The sequence below is a fragment of the Enhydra lutris genome, unplaced genomic scaffold (genome assembly GCF_002288905.1).
Source record: "Enhydra lutris kenyoni isolate GAN:26980312 unplaced genomic scaffold, ASM228890v2 scaffoldscaffold1, whole genome shotgun sequence".
Taxonomy (NCBI): Eukaryota; Metazoa; Chordata; class Mammalia; order Carnivora; family Mustelidae; genus Enhydra; species Enhydra lutris.
The window spans coordinates 20,579,556-20,603,522 of record NW_019154085.1 but is presented as its reverse complement, the minus strand read 5'-3'; the positions used below and the strand labels follow the sequence as shown (position 1 = coordinate 20,603,522).

General features: G+C 38.2%; 1 protein-coding gene across 3 annotated transcripts in view; it reads right to left on the bottom strand.

Annotated features, from left to right (window-relative positions):
* The window catches only part of LOC111142856 (microtubule associated protein 2), a 285,884-nt gene that overhangs the window by 119,302 nt on the left and 142,615 nt on the right, over positions 1-23,967 (bottom strand). For all 3 annotated transcript variants that reach the window (XM_022496216.1, XM_022496225.1, XM_022496234.1), the window contains exons 3-4: positions 22,596-22,663; positions 13,387-13,447 (exon numbers count right to left, since the gene is read on the bottom strand). The gene's annotated coding sequence lies outside the window, so the exon portion shown is untranslated. The remainder of the gene's footprint in view (positions 1-13,386; positions 13,448-22,595; positions 22,664-23,967) is intronic.

Here is a 23,967-nt window from a genome sequence, read left to right as displayed (position 1 = left end):
TAACATGAACATAGATCGAACTGACCGTTTATAAAACGAGCATCCACTAAAACATCCTTCTATCCCTTGGTTAACAATAGCTTTTTCTTAGAATCAGCCTACAGGAGGAATCAGAATGTAAACATTTCTATGCAGGGTTATAATAAACTTATTTCCTAATGTCTAATTGTATTTTTTTCAAACTAATGATTGTCTCACGCTTTTTTTTTCCACTGTGTTTTTAATGAAATTTGATCCGTGTTTACGGAGGTTTCATATTAAATGTCCTTTTCCTATATCAATTATTGTCAGAGAATGAAGCTATTTTGTACATGTCGAATGCAAAAGAGCTCATTTTGAATAATTCCATTTTCATAGCTGCTATCTTAAAGTCATACAGAACTTCCTAGGATACTGACTTGAGTCTCACCAAAATAGTTGAGTAGAAACTACTAACAAATAGAGTTAGCATCTTGAATTTTAAAAATTGTTTCTTATAAGACTTAGTGACTTCTACCTAAATATCTTCTTTTCAGAGAGTATTTATTCACTGGTGCATTTTCTCTTTCAATCTCTCTCTCTCTCTCTCTCTCTCTCAGTATATTTCCACTATACTAGCTAAAATAAAGTGGGAAATTCTGGACTATGTTTAAAATCTTCATCTCTCTGATTATGCCTAATATATCATAACTATATAGTCTTGTTCAGCCCCTGAAGTTTTTAGGATTTCTGTGGGGAGGCCATTAGATGTGGGAGTTCATTTCAGTCTGCAGCGTATTGTTTTTGGGATTTGCCGACACTAACACTTTGTCTTTCCTGTCTCCATATACAACATGCCTGGCAAATTATAATTATCAGTATTTTCTTTTACATAAGGATAATTATTTGTTACTTTACTTAAGCAATAAAAGAACCTAACAGTGTTCTCCCCACAAACGAGACTCACATGCACAGGGTTATTGGCCTGCCTGTCTGCATAATATGGAAAAATCCCAACTGCTCTCCATAAAACAGACTTTCATTGTAAGTTACTCCAGCAAAATACCAACCACAATTTTATGGAAATCCTTTACAAGGAGCTTCCAAGAGAAAGAGAGATAGTCACATGAAGAAGATCTCCCTTTTTTAAGTTATAATTCTATTTTAACTATGATGTTCATACCTGAGAACAAATGAACCACTAAAATGAATATTGGTAAAATTCTTGAGACCCAGAGTAAAATCCTTTTTGCTACAATTTATGATTATGTAGATAGGGCACTGAACTCCCTTGTGTGACAGTCACTGTAGTTAATGCAAGGGCCAAACTACCAAATTAGCTCATCTGGATTAGGGCAGATTAAGACAGGGATTTGTACCGCATTCTTGTTTCAAGGGCACTGGCCACAGATTTAATGAACACCCTGGCATCTACTGGGAATACTCACTTGAAGCTATGATTAAACAAACGCAATCATTTTCAGAGTAAAATCTGCTCATCTTTCTGGGTCCCCACCTTAATCTATAGCCTTCTTTTTAGTACCTCTCATTAACGTTGAAGAGATCCAGTGAATCTCAGAGGCAAATTAATGCAAACTAGTGAATGCACACAATATGCAAAACAAAATCCTCTAGCAGACCATGGGACCTGCCATGGCTCAGCAAGGCAGAACCCTCAGCTTGCTGGAATGTGTAACACGTTCCCCTAGGCAATTGCTCATTCCTCTGTTCAGCAAAAGCTGGACATCTGTGGCTTTACCTTGGCATTATGCAAACTTCCCCAAATCTTTTTGCCACCTGAGCACACACATCCTTTAGATGGTTACATCAACTCTGAAACCAGTAACAACACTTGAGGGTTGTTCCGTTGGTGAAAAGAACAGAACGGTTGCTAAAAAGAAGGGCCCTCTTATATAGCATTACGTTTATTTCAAAAATTGAGATTCTGCCAAAAATGTGCAAAACTGCAGCCATTGGGGTATTTGGCTACAAACAGGGATACAAAGAGAGAGCAAAGGCTAAACAGGGATGAAAGAGGGAGGGTGACCCCTCTCCCCACTTAGCTATTAACATTGAGCAAAAGGAACTGCCCACCATCGAATAGAAAAGCTTTGAAAGCACACTCTTAAATATTTTCTCTGTGCCTGTTTTTCTCTTCTAGATACGAAAAGTCAACGGAACATCATTAGAGAGGATATCGTTCATGTACATGCTGTTGACTGTGCTAAGCTCCACTTTCAAGTTTGTATATCAAATGAGACAATAACGATGAAGGTACACTAGAGGCAATGAAGCTCTCTCTACTAATTATTGATTAGTGTCATGGTCTTCTTAGGCATCAGTCACGGGGTACATACTAGGTAGAAAAAAACATAATAGCCATGCCATAATGTAGTTTCCACATTGTACTTTAGCCTTCAATAAATTAAAGGGTTTGTTTTTCCCAGACATGTCTTGGCCTCAGGTCTGTTTGGAAAGGCAATCCTGTTGAACCAACTACCATTGTGCTCATGCTTGAAGTCAGTTTGACTCCTGGCTGGAGTTAGATGAAAAATGGCTGTGCACAGCCCATGATCTACTTACTTAAGAATATTTCATCTTATCTTAAAAACCTTAAGAAATTTTTTTTAAGATTTTATTTATTCATTTGAGACAGAGCATGAGCAGGGGTAAGGCAGAGGGAGAAACAGACTACCCTCTGAGCCAGGAGCCTGACATGGGTCTTGATCCCAGGACCTGGAGATCATGACCTGAGCGGAAGGCAGAAGCCCAACCATCTGAGCCACCCTGGTGCCCCAGGATATTTAAGATGATACAGTTTCTGTTGTACATGGACTCTGTTCAAGTCATTGATTTTTGAACATGAGATGTCTGCCTGAGTCTTCAGCCTCCCTCTTAGGGCTGCCAGAGGAGTCTGGTCACCAGAGTGTGTCTTGCCAGGCTGCTTCCTAATCCAGAAAACAGGGCAAGTTATGAAGCCATTTTAAAATTTGGTAGAGAATTTCCAATGCGGAATATTGATTTTAGAGAAGTAACACCAAGCCCCGTAGGAAGCACTTCACATTTCCAAAAATCCTATTGGAAATCTGGTCTAGTCTTGGTGTGCTCAAAATCCTCTAAGGTTTTTATAAGAACCTGAGTCTTCTTGGTCTCTTTCAGTTGTGAGGAGAGCTGCTTCCTGTCCAATGAGCTGATGAAAAGAGATTCCCAGTGCAAATGTGTACTTTTATTGGTAGTAGTATTAATTGTCAATACTAGTAATAGAAATTTAGGTTCTATTTTTGTTTTCATCCTCCTATTTACGCTAGCTCTTCAAAGTGCTGGGATCCTGAACCAGTGAGCTGACAGAAAGCTCAATTCTTCTGATGGCAAAGGGAAACCACGATGGCTCTTGGTGGTCTGGCTGAAGCAGAACATGCAAAGAATGATCAGCCACACTTAGTTCATGACTGAACAAGTAGCCCACTGCCCCTTGGCATCTTTTGCTAATTCCCTCTCAATGTATTTGAGCAGGAAAAAAAAAAAAAAAACCTAATAGCTTTTATATTTGTTTTAAAAGTCAATTATGGGGCAACTGGTGGCTCAGTCAGTTGGGCATCTGCCTTTGGCTCCCATCATGATCTCAGAGTCCTGGGAGGAGCCCCAGGCTGAGTTCCTTGCTCAGCAGGGAGTCTGCTTCTCCCTCTCCTTCTGCCCCTCTGTGCCATTGGTGCTTTCTCTCTCTTTCTCTCTCTCTCAAATAAATAAAATCTTTAAAAAAAAATTATATTTTTACCCCCAATGGTAAGTGACATCTGCCAACTTTTTTCATGTTAACTGAGAGTGGATTTGCTTCATGTTGAGGGAATATAAAAAGCAAATGGTTGGGCCTCGCTTGAGCTGACCTGAAGGTAAGGCATTTTGGTCCATTTCCTTTTTAAACTAGATAAAATTCAAAAGCCAAACAACTAATTTAGAAAAACAACAACCACATTCTATGCTTGAGTCAGATGTTGTGTAAATTAGTCTGAGAGATTTTTTTTCACACCGCATGTCTATGACAAAAGGAATTCATGAAGCTGAACCTTAAAGTTTAGGAGACTTGATGCATGTCACACAAGTAAACCACCTCTTTCCTCAAATGTTGTCAAGTAGCTTGTTTTACAATTTAATTTTAATTTGTAGATATAAAGTATAAATCTTTAAGATTTATTTAAAAAATATTAGTACTCCTTTAAGGAGACTAAGATGCTGAATATCCTTTATCCTTTCTTATCTACAGGTCTTCTTTGGCAGAAAAATACATTGCCAGCTAAATGGAATTTGACCTTCCTAGAACTGTTTTGTAGTAGACTCAAGGATCATTATTGATGAAACCAGAATCAATCAGCAGTCTTCTCATTTACTCACTTGGTAAGTCATGAGCAACACATGGGGAACAAACATTGAAGAAATAAAAACTCCCAGGAGCACAACTTTATAGCATATTGACTTCCAAGTCTACTGCATTTCGAACATAATTCATAAGAGTTCATTCTCTTTCTAAATAAGGAGTAGCTATTTACCTTTTTTTTTAAATAGCAAAGATTATTAAATATCTTATAAGATAAGTAAATTTTCTCTCGATACAAAAATTTTTTCCCCAGAAATATGAAAGATGATTAAAGTTAAGTCTAAAAGGAAATTATTTTTTTCATGTGAGATGTAGAATGAATGACACACTTGTTCATGAAATGTTCTGAAAATAATCCCCTCCATTATTACGACTAAAGAGAAAAACAAAGAAAAACTGGAAAAGATTAATGGACTATCTATAAGTAGTGTTTATCACTAACTATAATTAAAAGTAACTGGAATACCAGCCACTATTATTCACCACCTCCAAGTACCCAATTGTAGTAGAAAGTCATTAAGTAGAGTCTGTTTTACCATCTAATTTTTATTTGTAGATACAATGTAAGTCTTTAAAAATGAAGATGTATTAAGTACTTGATACTTGACAATCTTGCTAAGCATTTCATAATCCATGTGACATTTGTTTCTCAAAAATCCTGACATTTTGAAGTCAGGATTATTGACTTTTACTGGTAAGAAGCCTCTCCCTACAGAGTTACTGGGCAGAATACACAACTGTCAGTGAGAGAAACCTCAGCCTGAGCTGATCAAAGCTATCAGCCTCTCAACAATATGCTTGCTCAGTCATAAAAACCTGAGCACGAATCTGTGCACATGAAGAAAGCATCACCTTAACCTTCAGGAAAGGTGCTATGGTCATAATCCTGGCTCAACTAATTTGTTGAATCCTGCCGGGAGGGAAGAGCAGAGCGTATGAAATCAGATAGCTGAACAGCACTAACAACTGGGGGGTGGGGGAGGCGCCCAGCCTGCAAATTCCTAGCGGCTGCCTCCAAGCTCACCCCCAGGGTCCCAGCTCCACCAGCCCTGCAAGGAGGTATGCTGCTCTTATTCTGCAATAGGGACTGACAACTTCTGCAAAACAGAACGAGTGTGAAGCAAGAGGCAGTGCGGAAAATAATGCCTCACTAAATTTACCTTTCTTGGAGTCAGGCAGTAATGGACCCTTGTAGCTTTGGGGATTGGTAGGGATTTTGATGGTAAGTTGGGAGGGAAAATGTTTATCCAGGATATGTTCTGGTGGCAGACATCCCTGGAAGCAGGCTGTAGAGAAGACAAATCCTATTAAGCCAGCTGGGTGGGCTGAGAGCAGCTGGTCGGTCTGGAGGCTGAAATAGATGGAAAGGCTCAGAAAAATCTGCATTGCAGATAAACCTCAGGGGAGACGGCTGAACTCTTAACATCTCCCCAAGCCAGCTTCTCTCCAGAGATCAGAGTGGCCTCGGGTGGTGTAATTGAGAACGTGTATAATTTCCAGGCCTTTCTGCAGACCTTGGATGATTTAACATAATTTCATCTTTTGCCTTGCTGCTTTTCACCTATTTGTTTATTTACTTATCTATGGCGGTAGAGTGGGCAGGAAGGAGAAAAGTGGCACGAGAAGCAAAACTGTATAGTACCTTCAACACTTCTCCTACAGGTCTTATCTTTTGTTAATGTTAAGTCTTGTCTTTATCAAACTTATATCCCTCAGCTTCCAAACAACATAAAGAAAGAGCTAAGCATCTGCCTTGTCTGGTGCGAAGAGGATGGAGAAATGAAAACTTCGAAAGTCGTAATAATTGCTACCAATTACAGGGCTTCCACTCTGTAAATTACCTTTGTTAACTCCTGCAAAGCATAATCAGGTTGGTATTGTCGCTCCTGTTTTATACAACTGAGGCTTGATAAATTCCCAGTTTCTCACAGCTTATGAGGGGCACAGCCTGGCTTTGAACCCAAGGGTATCTAACTTCAAAGTCTGTACTTATTTCACTATATTGTAACAGCGTTTGTTACATGCCTTTAGTGTGCCAGACATTCTGCTTACTAAAGGCATAATAGCCATAGCCTCCAGAAATGCCTACTGGGTTGGGATGAAGGCATTATAAGAAATAGCTTTTTAAATCGGGACTGCTATTACTTAAAAAAAAAAAAATTCTATAAGACTTTATATCTTCTAGAATGTGTTTCCTCCAAAATTTAGAATTCTGTTAACAAATAACAGTAGTTAAAGTCTAGCATATGATTACAAGAAAAGGAAGTAGTGATAGAAAGGGGGAGGATGGAGGGGTGGAGCACTGAGGATTTTAAAGGCAATGGCAACATGGTACTACAATCTTAGATACATGTCATCATACCCTCGCCAAACCCACTGAAAGGACAACACCAAGAGTGCATCCTAAGGTAAGCTATGGACTTTGGGTGAATTGCGATGGTAAGCGTTCATCTTTGGTGGGAAATGTGCCATTCTGATGACTGATGCTGATCCTGGGAGAGGCTATGCATGTGTGGGGGAAGTGGGTAGATGGGAAATCTCTGTACTTTCAATTTTGTTGTAAACTTAAAACTGTTCTAAAGAAAAAAATAAAGGGGTGGGAATAAAGTAAATATCTAATCGAAAGGAGAGCACACATACATGGTTTTGATGATCCACAGGATGGATGGGATTTTGCTAAGTGGAACTTGGGAAGAGATATCAGATATGGTTTTTAGGGAAAGAGAACAGAATAAAGGATCCATCTGTTAGTCAACATCATTATTTGAGCACCTACTGTCCCAGTCCCCTCACCAGGTTCTGGGATTCGGGTTAAGAATGAGGTACCCAGTCATGGAGTTGTCGGTCTTGTGGAGAAAACATGCATACAACTGATACGTACAAATGTAAGAAATACAGAGCACTTTGGGAGTGTGTAATGAGCAGACCTGTGAGGCCAGAGGCGGAGAGAAGGCTTGCCTGGGAAATCTCAGACCTAACCAATGAATAGGACTTAAATAAGTGGGAGTAAAGCAGGAAGGGAGAGGTGTAGAAAGAGTGTTCCAGGCAAAGAGAATAAAAATATGTGTAATAGCCCGCAGGTAACAAAGCCAGGATGGGGGGGAGAGTCAGCCAGAGGGCCAGATTCCTCACTTAATTATGAATTCTATAGCTTTAAACACAGAAATATCATGATTAGATTGTATTCTTAAAAGATGGGTCCAGTGACTATGTGTATAATGGCTTGGGTGGATCAAGAGTTGACTCAGGCAGCTATGACTGTGGTCAAGATTAGAGGGGATGGGAAACCAACACGGTCCTTGGGGATACGGATGAACTGGATGGTTTACAAAAATGTCTAGGAAGTAAAACTGAGAGGACTTGGTAACTGATTGGACTAGTATATTTTAGGTAACTTTTTTTTTTTTTTTTTAAATAAGCTCTATACCCAAAGTGGGGCTTAAACTCACAAACTTGAGATCAAGAGTGGCAGGCTCTAGTAACAGAGCCAGCTAGGCACCCCTTTAAGTAACAATTTCAATATAAATGTTATTCATATAAAGAACAATGACACTTGCTAAAATGACATTCCAGAGCCTTTGAAAGTAACTATAAGTTGCAAAGTTGCTATACAAAGGATGACTAGGGTAGGCTGTAAATCATGGAAGAACTCCAAATTAACAGTGGCTTCAACAAAACAGAAATTCTTTACAAGGTTATATCATATTCAACATGATTGCAGAAATTCAAGACTGAATTCCTTCATTCCAGCAGAAAGGAAGAAAGAGTGATGAAGAGGGCACTCCTTCCTTTTAGGCAGTTAATGTCAGTTTCACACAAAACTTTAGTTCATATTTTATTGACTGAAAATTAGCCAAGTAGGTTCTACCTAGTTGGCAGGGAGGATGGAATTCTGGATCTTATTCTGAGTGTCCATGTGTCCACGAAACCTCCAAATAGCAGGGGTCCTACCATTATTGAGGAAGGAAGTGATAATCAACATTGAGGACAAAAATAATTAGTACAACTAACCATGGGCTAAGGTCTTAAAGATGAAGTAGGAAAAAAAGAACACTTAGGAATTGTACTAGCCTTTTACAGCAACAGAAAATTAAAATACAGTGGAATGAACTCACTTTGAATTAGCATTCCACATTTTGTCTAAGTCGCCAAGTACATTTTTTAACCTCAGTGGTAATCAAGATAGACTGGGTAAGTTATTAAACAGAGCTCCCCCAACAATAAATACGGCTTTCTACTGCTACAAAGCAGCCTCAGCTATGCCAATATTTGAATGTAGTTGTTTATGGTTTCATTTCCTTTACTTTTAATAGTGGCCATAAAAAGCCAAACAAATGCATTTTATTCACATTCCTTTGGATGAAGCCTTGAATTTAAATTATGTCACTAGATCCATTAACATTTAACTATGGCTGGTGCCTTATCCTCTATAGACACTCAACTTCAGAATGTAATAGCTGCATGCAGAAAATGAGAATTAATAGCAGTCAGAGAGTGAATCATGACTGCATCACTCAGCATACATTCACATTGATTTATTTTGTTTTGTCTGTTTCATGTGTTCTGTTTGTTTCTAAGAATAAAGGCTATCAATAAGATGCTGGGTTTAATAATAATTTAGGGAAAATACACCTTTCATCAATTTTCCACAAATGGTTCCCAGTAGGTTAAAATCAAAGGCTGCTGGGACTCTTAACTTTCTTTCTACATTTAATTTTCTGTTATCATTTCTTCAATTTTTACAATTAAGCCCCTTTACTGTAATTCTCATTTTCTTTATTTTCCTTTTACTGGTGCTTCATGTCTTGACTGACAGAGCAAAAAACATTCAAGTAACTGAACCCATCTTAAATCAGTGATATCTCAGGAGCAGCTCATTAGCAACACTAAATTATACTCATTAGTATCATAAATATTCACATTTATAATTTTTCCAAGCAAAAGGGATCGATCACATAACATTAAATCATATGTTCTTTTCCAAATTTAAAATTCAAATTTGTTTTAATTGAGCTATAGTAGGTCAACCACATCCTTGGTCTGCTTTTGTCCTTGGTTTTCCATTAGGTGTAAAATATATCCATGAACAACTGCTTATTTTATTATTGCTATTAACACATAATTTCTGGTTCTTTTCCATTGCACAATGAGGTTTATTCTAGTCTCAAGTTGGTATCACTTGCATTTCCTAATGCACAGGGAAAGGGTTTTCTCGTAACAATGGCTATTCTCCGCATTGACATTATTGGTTATACTGCACCTATGATGAAGTCTTTTATATATAAAGAGAGCTTACATTGGGGCGCCTGGGTGGCTCAGTGGGTTAAAGCCCCTGTCTTTGGCTCAGGTCATGATTCCAGGGTCATGGGATTGAGCCCCGCATCGGGCTCTCTGCTCAGCGGGGAGCCTGCTTCCCCCCCACCCCACCCCCACCTCTGCTTGCCTCTCTGCCTACTTGTCATCTCTGTGTGTCAAGTAAATAAATAAAATCTTAAAAAAAAAGAGAGAGAGAGAGAGCTTACATTCATATTCTATGGTACAGCTTTCAACATGCATTCCTATGTTCCATCTCAATCCTGAAAATCATATATGATCTTTATTTTACAGAAAACAAAAGGTCCAGGAAAGGGAAGCAATTTTTCCAACTAGCTAGTAAATAGGAAAGATAGTACACTGGAATAATAAATGTAAAAGAGTATAAACTTAGAGTGATGCTATAAAAATTCATAATAAGGAATATCACATATGACTGGTAATGGAAGAGTTACCACACACACTTCTCCTTTCTCCTGATTATTATTAAAGTAATAAAAATGTTGAAACATAATGTAACTCTAACAAAAAAATTTGAAGCTATCCTAGAAGTCAGAATATAGAGGGAGAAAGAAATAAGAAACTGCTGCAAGGAGGCCCCAAGTCAAAGGAGGTCCATTGCAAGGAATCCTGGAGAGACCCCAAGCTTAGAGTTTTCAAATACAGGGTCCAAGGAGGCTGTGAGACTATCATAGTAATTCATGAAGAAATGTATTCACGGGGTACCTGGGTGGCTCAGTCAGTTAAGCATCTGACTCTTGATTTCAGCTCAGGTCATTATCTCCGGGTCCTGGGATCCAGCTCACATCTGCTCCGAGCTCATAGCAATCTGCTTGAGATTCTCTCTCTCCCTCTCCCTCTGTCCCTTCCTCATGCTCACACACATTCTCTCTAAAATAAATACATTTTAAAAGTCTTAAAAAAATAAAAAGAAACATATTCAGAACAATTGGGACCCTTTCTATTCTTCTTCTCCCTTGCTACATTTTTAGTGACAGGAGAAGCTTTTGCCCCCAACGGTGAAAATAAAAACTAGGCTTTAATGAAAGAAAGTGTTTAGTTTGGGAACCAGGTCTAGTATAGATAAATCTATGCAGAACTGAAACAACCATAGGGATCCTAACCTGCTCCCTTACCAGTTGCATCTCCGCGCTCCTCTTGGGACACCTGCTTCCTGACAGACTCTGCCCACTTACCCAGAACCTGCAGGCAGCTCACGGTTCGTGGAGGTGCAGACCTGCCTGATTGCAGAGGAAACATACAGCAGCTACCTATCATCCTCAGCCTAGTTCTTCATACATAAAAATAACCCCCCAAACCCTCAAATCAAGACATCTGAGAAAAACCAGCAACATGAACAAGAAAAATATATTCTTTAAAAAATGACTCCTGAGGGGGCGCCTGGGTGGCTCAGTGGGTTAAAACCTCTGCCTTCTACTCAGGTCATGATCCCAGGGTCCTGGGATGGACACCCAAATAGGGTCTCTGCTCAGCAGGGAGCCTGCTCCCGCACCCCCCCCCCGCCTGCCTCTCTGCCTACTTGTGATCTCTGTCAAATAAATAACTAAAATCTTTAAAAAGAAAAATGGCGACTGAGGAAATAGAGATGATTCAAGGGACAAGGCAATTTACAAATCTCCTTCTCAGAGAGATTTTAAAGAATATCGCATACTTTAAAATAAACTACCTTCCAAAAATGAATTTTAGAAAAGTATTGATTAGAGGATAAGAAAACGTTCCTGAAAATTAATATATGATTTTTCAAATAAGTAGTTCATGAATTAATTAAAAATAGAATTGGCAGGGCTAGAGGCAAATAATAATTCAGCTGATAAGAGGAAAAAACCTGAATGTAGAAAAAGTGAAAAAGGGATTTTAAAAATATGTCAAAAAGGAGCTAAAACAGACCAGTCCAGTAAGTCCAACATTTATCAGTAGGAATCTCCTAAATATAGAACAGAGGCAGGGATAACAAGAAAAAGAAAGCAGAGGAAAGTTTCTCCGAGTTAAAAAGATATAATTTCAAACGGTCACTTCCAAATGACTCCTAGCAGAAGGGGCAGATTGTCCCTGGTTAAGAATCATTGGTACAGGGTAAAACGCTATAGCTATGGGACCAGGTAGCCTGGGCTTTTCTCTGAGCTCCACTAATAATAACCTCTTTATCTTTGGGAAATATACTCAGCTTCATTAAACCTCTTCTGTGAAGTGGAGATTTAAAAAAAAAAAAACCCACTCTATAGAATTCTTTTTCTTCTTCTCCCCCCCTTCTTCTTCTGAAAATGTATGTACTTAGCACATGATATGGACTAAATAAATAAGGGTTATTAATATTTTAATTACAAAGGTAGTAATGGTGATGAGGAAGAGGAGGAGAAAAATATATGGAGTGGAGAGTGTGTGCCAAGGGAGTCAGGGATAAGGAGAGGTCAGTGCAGGCCTTGGGTGCTTGGGTGAGGGGTGTGCTTATGCTCTAGATCAGCCCTCTCCAATGAAAATCATATCATAATGGACGTAGACTGTAATAGGTAATGTTTCTATAAAAATAATGTGGCTATGGAGCACCTAAAGTTTGGTTAGTATGCCTAAGGAGATATAATTTCAATTATTTTTATTATAATTAATTGAGATTTAAATAGCTGCATGTGACTGGCTGCCTCCATATTTATGGGCCAGCACAACTCGAGAGAGCAAACAAGAGCCAAGGAAGAGTTTGTATTAACTGTTTGTCTAGGAGATTAATGCGGTGATGGCGTGTGGGGTAGGAAGACAAGATAAAAGCCTTTCAGCAACCCTGGCAGCTATAATGAGAGCCTGGATGAAGATGATGGAACGGAGAGTTTGGGGAGGAGATAGGTCACTGCAATGACAATGTCCTCAGTGGACCTATGCCAATTGCTGTCTGCCTGGAGACACCTAATCTCAGCCCTAACTCTACTCATTGGTTTCCGAAGTTATAATTTTCTTTACATATATTTTTTAAAATATTTTATTTATTTATTTGAAAGACAGAGATCACAAGAAGGCAGAGAGGCAGGCAGAGAGAGGAGTAAGCAGGCTCCATGCTGAGCAGAGAGCCCGATGCGGGGCTCGATCCCAGGACCCTGAGATCATGGCCTGAGCCAAAGGCAGAGGCTTAACCCACTGAGCCACCCAGGCGCCCCTTCTTTACATATGTTACCCTTCCTTTTGTATAGCTGAGATCAGAACTGGGATCTATAGCTTCCAGCTTTTTCTTTATAAGCTCTTATAATTATCCTAAAAATAGGCAAATCAAAGATGCTCCATAGATATGCTTTTCTGAAGCTGTAATCATTTTCTTTGTGATCCTGGATTCTTGCTGTGTTATCTATCACTTGCTTAAAATGCCGTGAAACTTAAAACAATGGATTCTTCTTAATCTATCTCTCTGTCAACTGCTTTTTAAATCATTAAGGTTACATTTTCTGTGATATATTTTCTGTGAAAAGTATAAAGCCATTTTAAGAACAACTGCTATTTTTATTAGTATTTTCTGAGCTCCATGCCACACTGATCAAGACTCTAAAGGCAAGAGTCTTTTGGGAGAGCAGAGCAATAGCACAGGGCTACCCTGGAATGTGTTCTTTATTTCAGCAACCAACTCAGAGCATTATTAAAATATTCCATATTTGGGACAATACACTCATTTACCTGCTTTGGCTGCATATTCGTAGAAAGTAAAAGCTTTAGAGTCAGAACAAGGATATGAGCCAAAGATTTACCGTTTCCTAGTAGAGGGACTTGGGTAGGTCATTTGCATTCTTCAAACTTCAGTTTTCTCATCTGTAATAAATATAACAACAAGATCTGCCATTCCCATTCCAGAGATTGCTGTGAGCTTTGGGAGGTCATATGCTTTATATGACTTAAAAAGTGGAACAGAAATTATTTTTTTTCTTAAAGTCTAAATGCTACTTCTTCATTGGTTGGATTATTTCAGTAATTTTATAAACCAAAGTTGATATCTTAGACTTTTTGTGAGCATAACATAAGAAACAACTAAAAACGCATGCACACAATAAACTAGATATTACATTTATTACTTCCCTTTGACCTATGGAAGTATCCACCATCTTTTAGAGGAAATGTATAGCAGTCTGACCAGTTATTTGGCTCACTCAGGATGATGAGTTCTTGTATCGTTTTAAAATTTTTTCATTGTTGGATGTCATATTTCCTCCACTACCAATATAATCTTAAAAGTCAATCACTTTAGGGATTTCTGTAGTATTTCAGTGTAGTTATTTGTTTTTAAGATTCGACAAAAATCACAGATTCACCTGAAGTTATGCTCAAAATCATGCTAATTAGCTACTCTTAGGCACTGAGAGAATCCTTAATGCCTACGTGTTGTGTCTTATTCTGTATATCCTACCGGTAAATTTCACCAGGAGAAAAATCCTACAATGAGCAAGAAGATACTTTTAAAGGACACAAAATAGAAACATTGTTCACATTGGAAATAAAACATAAGATTTCCCTGAAAAGAAACATCATCCCTTAAGTTCCTATTCATTGTAAAGAAATATATTTTGGTTGTAAGTGTTAAATAGAGTAGCTTTGTTTTAACAATTGCCAGATGTGGATCAATGAACATCCGGCAGCTTTAAATAGTCATAATCCAAAGTCATTAACACTAGGAGAGAATCTGATGGAAGGTTAATTGGAACCATCTGAGGCAGACCCAAATGGAATCCACAAAAAAAAAAAGGGAATTGCTTCAAACTTTTTTTTTTTTTTTTGAGAGAGAAAAGGAGAATTTTTTAGGAAGACCATAGGTTATCCTGTGCTACTCTGAGACTCTAAACTATTGAATAAATGTCAAAAAAAGCACAGGCATGGTATTTGAGTTCTGGCTATTTTACCAATTCCAGTTTGACTAGGCAAAGACCAGTGCTGTCCACCTAAGAAAGGCTACAGTCGCACACACATACACACCCCCTTGTACCACACTCATTTTCTTAGCTTCAGTGTGGCACATGCATCAAGGGCATTTCTAAGCAGACAGCATAGTGAATGCAAAGACGTCCGTGACCTGACTTCTTCCCTCAAGTGCCTTCCTGAGTGTTCTCCTTGAGGAAATACCGTTATCAATTTAAGTTGACTTCTGTTCATATGAAAACTAGTATTTCACTGGAATTTTAAATTCAAAGTTTGTCATGACACTGCTCACATTTACTTGGCTGTTTAAGTAAACACCAAATGACAAAATTACGGTGACAAAGACCACAGATCTGGTCATGGGCATGGCTTCTATCTAGATAGAAGCAGCCCTTTAAACAAAGGAGACATGCTAGTAAGTGTGAGAATGTTTGATGTGCAGTTAAGGTGTTTCCCTGATGGATGTGTATGCCATATTTATTTGATTGCTTATTTTCTTAGATATTCTATAGTTGTAAGGTGTGATGTGGGAGGACTCAAACAGGTAGATACTTGTAAGTTCTTGCATCTACAGAGGACTAAGAGCCTCGTGATGGAGGCAGAAAAATAACAGCCCTCCAGTCTGTCAAGGCTTCTTGTGAACCCTGAGCCCCTTTGAACGCTCCAATCATCTGCAAACACACACATTCTTTCCTCAGAGGAATGCAGGTTGCTGCCACCAACCAAAACATTCCACCAAAGAGAAATGATTTTGTTGGAAAAAAATGTATTCCTTAAATCAGAGACTATCATCAATACTCAGGAGTCCCCTGTGGCTTGAAGTAGAGTCCCCCTGAAGTAGGCTTGTATGAGGAGGTAGGTGGCAGGATGAGATGTAGACACCCAGAAGCTTTGTCACTAAGCACAGCGGGACAGAAGGGATGTCAAGTGTTGGGGGGGGGGGGGGCAAAGAACGTAGCAGGCTGGCACTGTGCTGAACATCCAGGCAGAGAGGTTAGAAGTTCAAAGAAATCACGAAGCAGGGAAACAGAGCTGCAGTTAAGAAATTGGCAGAGTGTTATATGGAAACACACCCCCAAATCTGAGCCATGAGAATTCACTCTACGGCATAAGAAACATGGAGCATAGGCAGAAAGATTGAAATTCCAGTAGCTCATTAGGGCTTGTTTAATGGATCTTTCATAAAACAACTGGGTGGAATTGAAAAAGGTCAGAAAGAAAGAGACAATTCTCTCTCAGCATCAAAGAGGCGCGAAATTATGCAGTGTCGCCACATGGAAAGAAGGGTTTCCATTTGACTTGTTCATAATAACTGCTCCAATCCTTTCTGATTTTTTTTTTATAATTTTTTTTAAAGATTTTATTTACTTGACAGAGAGTAAGATGACAGGTAGGCAGAGAGGCAGGCAGAGAGAGAGGGGGGAAGCAGGCTCCCCGCTGAGCAGAAAGCCCGATGCGATGCGGGGCTTGATCCCAGGACCCCGAGATCATGACCTGAGCCGAAGGCAGAGGCTTAACCCACTGAACCACCCAGGTGCCCTGACCCTGAACATGCCCGATCTCATCCTTTGTGATTTTTCTTGCCTCCTAACGTCTTGCTGATGAAGGCACAGCACACAGTCTAGCAGTATCAACATTACCTAGGAACTTGTTAAAATGGACGCTCTCAGGCCCCTTCCTCACACCGAATGATTCTGAATCTGCATTTTAATGGGATCCCCAGTTGATTCATCTCTGCCTTAAAGTCTGAGGAGCTGATCTCTCAGGGTCTACTTTTACCACCTTATTATCTATTCTCTGCACAGCTACCTGAGTAATCTCTTAATTTTATTTGTTCACCCACAGAAATAAAGTTCCATTAGGGCAGGAAAAGGGTATGGAATTGGTGTTCAATAAATGGTCACTGAATGAATAAGTGGATTTTCTCTAGTCTGAGATGAAGTCCAGATGATAAGTAGCCCCCCTACCCCCCACCTGCCCATATCTTTTCTTTACACCTAGAAAACTCTCACTCTCTTTTCTCTTACTTTTGTCTATAGGGAAGATGTATTTTGTTTGCTAAGCCTAAATCCTTGTCTGCATTGTCTCCTTCCATTCAGGAACTTTTCTAAAATATTGTTCTTCTTCTGTTTACATACCTAACACCCCATCTCTATATGAGTCCTCCCTTCAGGTTAGGACTTCCCAGGTTACTAACAGTAAAGTCCTACTGTGTGGCACTGAATCCTAGACCTCTGAAATGTGTTTTCCTATTGCTTTTGTATTGACTCATTCACTTCTTAAGAAATTGCTTCTGTCGCCACAGTTGAACTGGTTTTGAATCAGACCTGATGCAAAACTAGCCCTTAAACTTGGGGAACTGTCTCAGTCTCTGTCCCTCCGTTGAAGTGGAGATAACAGAACGTACAGAGTCATCATGATAATTAAAATCCCTGTCACAGAGGCTGGCACACAGCAGATGCTAACGTCATCCTAGATCCCTTAGCTGGAGGAAAGGTGAGGCTAATTTTGAAACCATCAAATTGGGGTGCCTGGGTGGCTCAGTCAGTTAAGCAGCACCTTCACCTCAAGTCAAGATCTCAGGGACCTGGGATCGAGCCCCGCATCAGGCTCCCTGCTCAGTGGAGAGCCTGCTTCTCCCTCTCTCTCTGCCTACTGTTCTGCGTGCACTCTCTCTCTGTCAAATAAATAAATAAAATCAAAATAAATAAAAAAATCAAATAAATAAATAAATAAAATCTTTAAAAACATTTTTTAAAAAGAAACCATCAAATTTTTTTGGCAATATAAAACACAGTGGTTCTCTTGTTAGGAAAGAGCCCTTGGAAATAATGTGAAATGTCATGTGAGAGTAAAATATTCCATCCCATTACAGCATGAAGATGATATTAAAAAATTGGGAAGCAAGAGGAAAGAAACACACCCAACGTCTTCATAAAATAATATTACACAGGTGGAAAAATATTTTGAGATGTTTAAGATACTCTGAGTGGAAAAAAAAAAGGCAGAATTCAAATTGTATTGTTTTGCTCCCAGTATGTAAATTTAAATGCAATAGATGGAAGGAAGGACGCTAAACAGGGAGAGTGTTAACCATAGTCTCTAGCTTGTTTAATTATGGATGGCTATTATTTCCTTCCTTTGCACTCTTCTAAATTTGACAGATTTTACAAAATGTGGATTTATTGTTTTTATAACAGAAAACACCACTGAAGTCAATAATATTTTGAGCAGTCTTGTATTCTCATTCTTCAACTTCTCTGCAGAATTTGAATTGTAGCCTTATTTTCAATTACTTCACCTATCCTCTTTGTTCTTTGCTTAAAAAAAAAAGTAGTTCTTCCTTTAACTTTGTCAATTCCTGTCCCTTATTCTACATCTTAAATGTGGGTCCTGTCAAGAGTGTTCTCTCTTGGCCCTCTTCTCTTCTCTTGTGAAACTGTCATCCACGTCCTCTCTCCCTAGATTCTCTTCTTAGTGTTAGCCCAAGGTGATCTGCCAGCTACCAGACCAGTCTGCCTCCAGAGCCAGCCTATTGTAGCCTAAACCTGCCTCTTGACTTTTTATTCCCTTCCTCATTCGGTCAGCATTTATTGGCTGTCCACTATGTACTAGGCAATCTGCCAGAGACTAGGGTGAAGACAAATTAAAGAGAGCCTCTTTCTTCAAGCAGCTTTTAGCCACCTTTCTCCCCTCATTGTTCCAGTTATCAAATTGAAACATTAGAGTCAGCACTGAGTCCTGTTTTTCATTCCTCCAACCAATCAGTTGCTATATTCTGCTTATGATTTTGAGCTCAGAAACATCTTTCATTTTCATAACCCCTTCTTTTATGCCCACTGCCAACACCCTCTTTGAGCTTTTATTGTTTCCTGGAATATCCTATTAGAGCTTCCAAAGTGATGTCTGCTTCAACATACTCTCACCCATAATTCCATTTCACATAGTGCTATAAAGTAAGTCACCTGAAAATACAGTTTAGGTCAGAGGGCTCCACTATTCAAAATATACCCCGTAGTTTCTCATCAAATGCTGAACAATTTCAAGTTAGCATTTAAGGTCCCCTTTCTTATGTATTGGGTTGAACTGAATGAATTCTTATTTTGTAGTTCAAAAAGTGTAGAATACTAGCCATTTCATAGGATATGACTGAATACTATTTCCATCCTTACCTTCCAAGAACGCCCCCTTCTTCTGGCCTGCACTCTAGAATATAAATGAGGTCAGTCTACACTTTCCATGCATGTTCACTTTCTTTAGCCTCTTTGCTAATGTTGGTTCTTCCTGGAGCTCGTCTGCGCATTATCTCTCCCTTAAATACTTCTTTTCATCTCTAACCTCCTCCTCAAAAGACACATCCTCCATGAAATATTGCCTGTTGAGTCTCTTCTCAATTGTTAGTAATCCTGGTCTGCAATGAAATCCCTTAAGAAATTATTCGTGTGTCTCTTATGATACCAATGTGCCTTAAGTCTACTTCTTTGTTTTGTTCTGCTACACCCAACTGAGCTCCCAAAGTGTTCTGTTCTATATACGCCTTTGCAAGTAGAGAATCTTAATACCCATTTGTGTCATTGTTAGTGCCCTCAGTTATGTTTGTGGCTCAGTTAGTTGTATTTAAGTTTGAATGTGGTATCTGCACACTCCACAGTATGCACATGGCATACTGTTCTCTGCTAGTTTCTTTCTTTTTGGTCATTTGAAACTTCTGCTATTATTTCAATTTAGAAAAAAAAAGTTGCAAAATACGGCATAGATTTATGCTATTTAGTAATGAATTCTCTGGCTAAATTTCTTATATAGATCATGCAATTTCATAATACATCTTCATCATAATGACACAGGAGCACTTTATGAATTAATTTATTTTAAAACTTCCTAATTCGTCTCTGATATTCCTCCTTAAAGAATAAAGTTCTTTAAAAAAAATAAAATTCTTCAGCTTAAATATAAAATATAAAATACATATTAAAAATATAAAATATATCAGAGTTTGAATATTATGTTACACATTTGAGGATATATTTACTCCTAATTTAAAAGTGTATAAAAACAAGTGTCTGTAGGCATACTGTTTTCTCCTTATTTCAGTATACACCATGTGCATAAATAAAATATTAAAGCAATGGCTATGAGCCAAAAAAAAAAAAAATCTACTAGGAAAAGAATGTAATATGTTGTGGTTAATATTGAAGGACTTTGGACCAGACTTGTGTCGATTGCCCAGTTGGAATCTCCATTCATTCATCTATGAAATGGAGACCATACCCACCTCCCAGGATTGTAGAGAGAGTTAAAATGAGATAACATATGTTAAGGGCTTGGGATACTATCTAGCACATAGTGAATAATAAAAAAAAATTATAGTTGTATTAATAAAAATAAATGGCAACAAGAAAAAAAGCATTCTCTAAAACTATTATGACTCTAGCAGTTTCCTTATACATTATTAAATGATGTCATACTAGCCATAATGAGCAACAAAGCATTTAAGAAGACTATGACATCATTTCTAGTATTACAGAAAGAGAGAGAGGGAGGGAGAGAGAGAGAGAAAGATGAAGAGAGAGAGAAGGCCTCCTCCCCTCTGCTGCAGCAAAATCTTGGCTGAAGATATGAAAAGCAATAAACAATGTCAAGCCTGGGAGTAGTATTTCGGAAACATCCATAAAGCAGAACTCATGCTGCACTTTGGCTTCTTTCCCTTGCTGATGAAAGTGAGAAGGGACACTTCAAAAATTCTTTCCATCTTAACTTAAAACTGAAAAAAACCTTTTCTGTATAGCTTGGAGAAATTTTCACACATGGTTTGCCTGATTTTCTACCTGGTATTAATTATCTAATTAATTATTATTAATTAAAGACATATAATGAATATTTGGGGTAGCTAGAGAAAAAAGGTACCAAAATGTCTGTTTTACAGTGTGCAATCTCATGAAAAACAAGAACAAAAAAGTAATGGGGGGAAAATGATGATGAATCATTTACCCATCAAATAATTAAGCAAATATTTGTTGAACTCCTACTGTGTCCAGACACTACTTTATGTGCTGAAGATATGGGTGAAAAATCAGTGAAATAATTAACCAATGTCAAAATGAATTTGATTAGCAAAAACTGTGATAAGATCCCTGACTCACTCACAGTCCAAAAGTCAAACTCAATTCTGATTTGATGCCATAATAGTCTATTTCAATAAATTATGTTTTATTACACAAAATCTGTCAACACATCCCTAGATAAATTTAAAATGAGCCTAGAAAATTTAGGTACCAAGAGACTTGGTGAGGTAATATGCCACTTCTCCAGTACCCAGATGAATCCTAACAGAGCTGATTAGTTCCTATTAACAAAACATTGAATACATTTTTTTAGTGGTTAGATAATAACATCATCGTTTTCCAATTCATATAAATATCCCAATATTCTAAATTAATATAATGAGTTGCTAAATGAGCCTGAGGATTAGAAAACAGCTTCTCACATAAAATATATACTGTGTGGATTCTGTTAGATGGGAAAATACCAAATAGATTTTTTTTCACCAACTATGAAATGTATTCATCTACTCTGAGTGGAAACTAAAGGAGGGGATAGTCCCAAGGGTTTTACAGTATCCAGGAGGAATAGTAAGTCCTGTCTGGGGATTTTAGACCTGATTCCACTGAGTAATTTCTAAGGGAAAAAAACGCAATATATTTCAAGTTTCTCTGAGACTAGTCTATTCAATTTTGTTCAATATCTGAAATAAAAGCAGTTTCCCTTTTTAGAGCATACTGATTTATTTTAATGAATTCCTTCTCTTGTGCAAAAATATTATGTGGTACTGCCTACACTCTGGAAGGGTGGTGACAGTAGCATCTGCCCCTTCCCTCTCTCCCACAATAACTACCAACAGCAGCAAGGCTCTTAGGAAGTGCCTGTGGAATGAATAAATTAAGGTTCTCATAATTACACACTGCAGAGAGAATTAAACAAGGACAAAGCATTCATCTCCTTCAACTGCTACATATATTCACACTCACAGGTGCACACTCACAGACTTCTGGTATTTCAGGATCAGTTGTTGAACATTAACTATTTCCAAAGTACATTAAAAAAAAAAACAAACTAACCTCACTGCATAAATATTTTGGGCTAGTAAGCTTGAAAGGAAATGCTATGTGAATGCCAAAGAAAGATTTAGAAGATGCTATCGATCTCCTCAGTGAGGCAGAAAATGTCTTCCATTGTTTTAAGGCAAATTACAAATACAGCTTTTATTGACATGAGTATATGTTGAAAACAAAGATAATCTTAAAGAATTAAACAAAAGGTAATACCCATAACTGCCATCTCTAATCAATACACATCCTGATAATGAATTTGAAAATTAATATTTTTCATGTAAGGCAGAAGGCCCAGGATCAATGGATTCAACTGCTCCCACGGCAAGAAGAAGGATTACTTTCTTATGCCAATAAAGCATATATAAAATCAGTTTTTTAATAACTAACAACCTCAGCCTTTAAATATGGTGCTAAAGACTAAAGCATCAGTGAAGAAGTTACAATATTTTATTCACAAAACCCAACAATACTGAGTCATTCCTAGGCTCTCATCTCTAGTGCTCCTTCTACCTGGGAAGGGCAAGCCGTTTCATTTACCCACTTAAAAACATCTCTTATTAGAAAGATTCCCTCAGATAAAATCACGACTTTAGTATATTTCTGTTAAATTTAAATGACTGAATTTTCATTAAGATAGAGAATTTTGGACATTTTTTTTTTTTAGTTGCTACAATAATAAAAATCCGAAAATAAGCCAGACATAGCAATGTTTGTTCACAACTTGCAACCCAGGCAAAAGATATAATTCCTTAGACATCTTATAACTGAAACAGCTTTGGATAATGGCATTCTCTGCATGGGAAATCATACATGCTATAGACAATGACAAAACGTAGGCTTAAGGATCAAAGACCAACCATAGAGAGATTAATTTAAATAAAAACATTCCAAATCCTCCCTGATTTCCCCTCATTTAAACCTCCAAACAAAACATGTGGTACCTTTTAATTTTCTGAATGAGTAGTTCCCAATCAATGTTTCTTCGGTGAGAGACAACAAGGTGAAGAATCTACCGAAACAAAACAAAAGAAAAAAAAATACATATACAGATTTATTAACAAAATATTGGAAATCGTAACTCACCAGTAAGCAAATGCATTCTTTATAGTTCCAATAATAAATTTATGCCTTGAGATCTGTAGTACAAATAACACAGCACTTGAATTTTCAGGAAGCTCGGTAATGAATTCTAAAGCATTTTACTTTGAGATCACATAAAGCAAATCCTCTGAAAAATGGATTAAAAATAAAATGAAATAAAATTTAAAAAACGCCAAAACATTACCAGTGCCTATGCAGCGATACCACCCAAGTCTAGCCTCTGAGGATTGCTGCAGAATCCTTCTCCCCGAGCATTATCTCCACGGGCTGGGTCTAGCTCTTTAGCTCCAGACAGACGCAGTCTGCAAGCCACCAGCTCCTCTGTGTGTGTGTCGGGGAAAGGGAAGCTGCAAATTAGAAAAAGTCCCCGCAGTGGTGAAAAGGAAAATAAGGCGAGTGGGAGAGGGAGAGAGAGCTCACTAGCCTCAGAATTTTCGAGAATGATGACAAGCCACCCAGTTCCGCCATCATTCACTGACAATAAGATGCAGCCCTGGCTTATGATTTAGCGGTTTACCATAGGGGCTTCTGGTACCAAATGCCTGACAGGCATTTTAATTGCCTCCATCCAAGTGTGTCCCCAGGAGTCGAGTCTATAAGCCTATGAATGTCATCATCTGGTCTCCTTTGTGTTAATGCCAGACACACACACACACACACACACACACACACACACACAGTGCTTAAATAGAGAGTTTCCCTGCATAATATAGGATTACAAATAAATCTGGCTGCACAAACCGGACATGATAAACAGTAGTTTATGAGAATATTTATTATCTACATTAATGACATCACAGATCATCTGATGTTCTGTCACTGGCTGCTCATGATGATATTTTAAAGACTGAATATCCAAGATTGTTTGTTTACTTATTATTTACTTATATTCCAAAATAACTGTGCCCGATAGAAAAATGCATATATTTATTTGGATTTTCTTAGGGAAAATTCAATCCCCTTGTAACTGTGATAATTACACACTTGGCAATGTTTCCCTTACAAGGGAGAATGCAGCAAAAAACAAAGAGGATTAGGAAATCAGGGCTGACGTGTGATTTCTGAGGACAATCTATTTTATTCTGTTTACAGACAGAAGCAAAAGGAGGTAGCAATGAGTTTGGGTACTGGGAGACCTTACAGTCCCTGAGGGCTACAGCAGGGAATTGAATCTAGCATAATCAGTACCCCCTTTATGTTAGCAACTGAAAT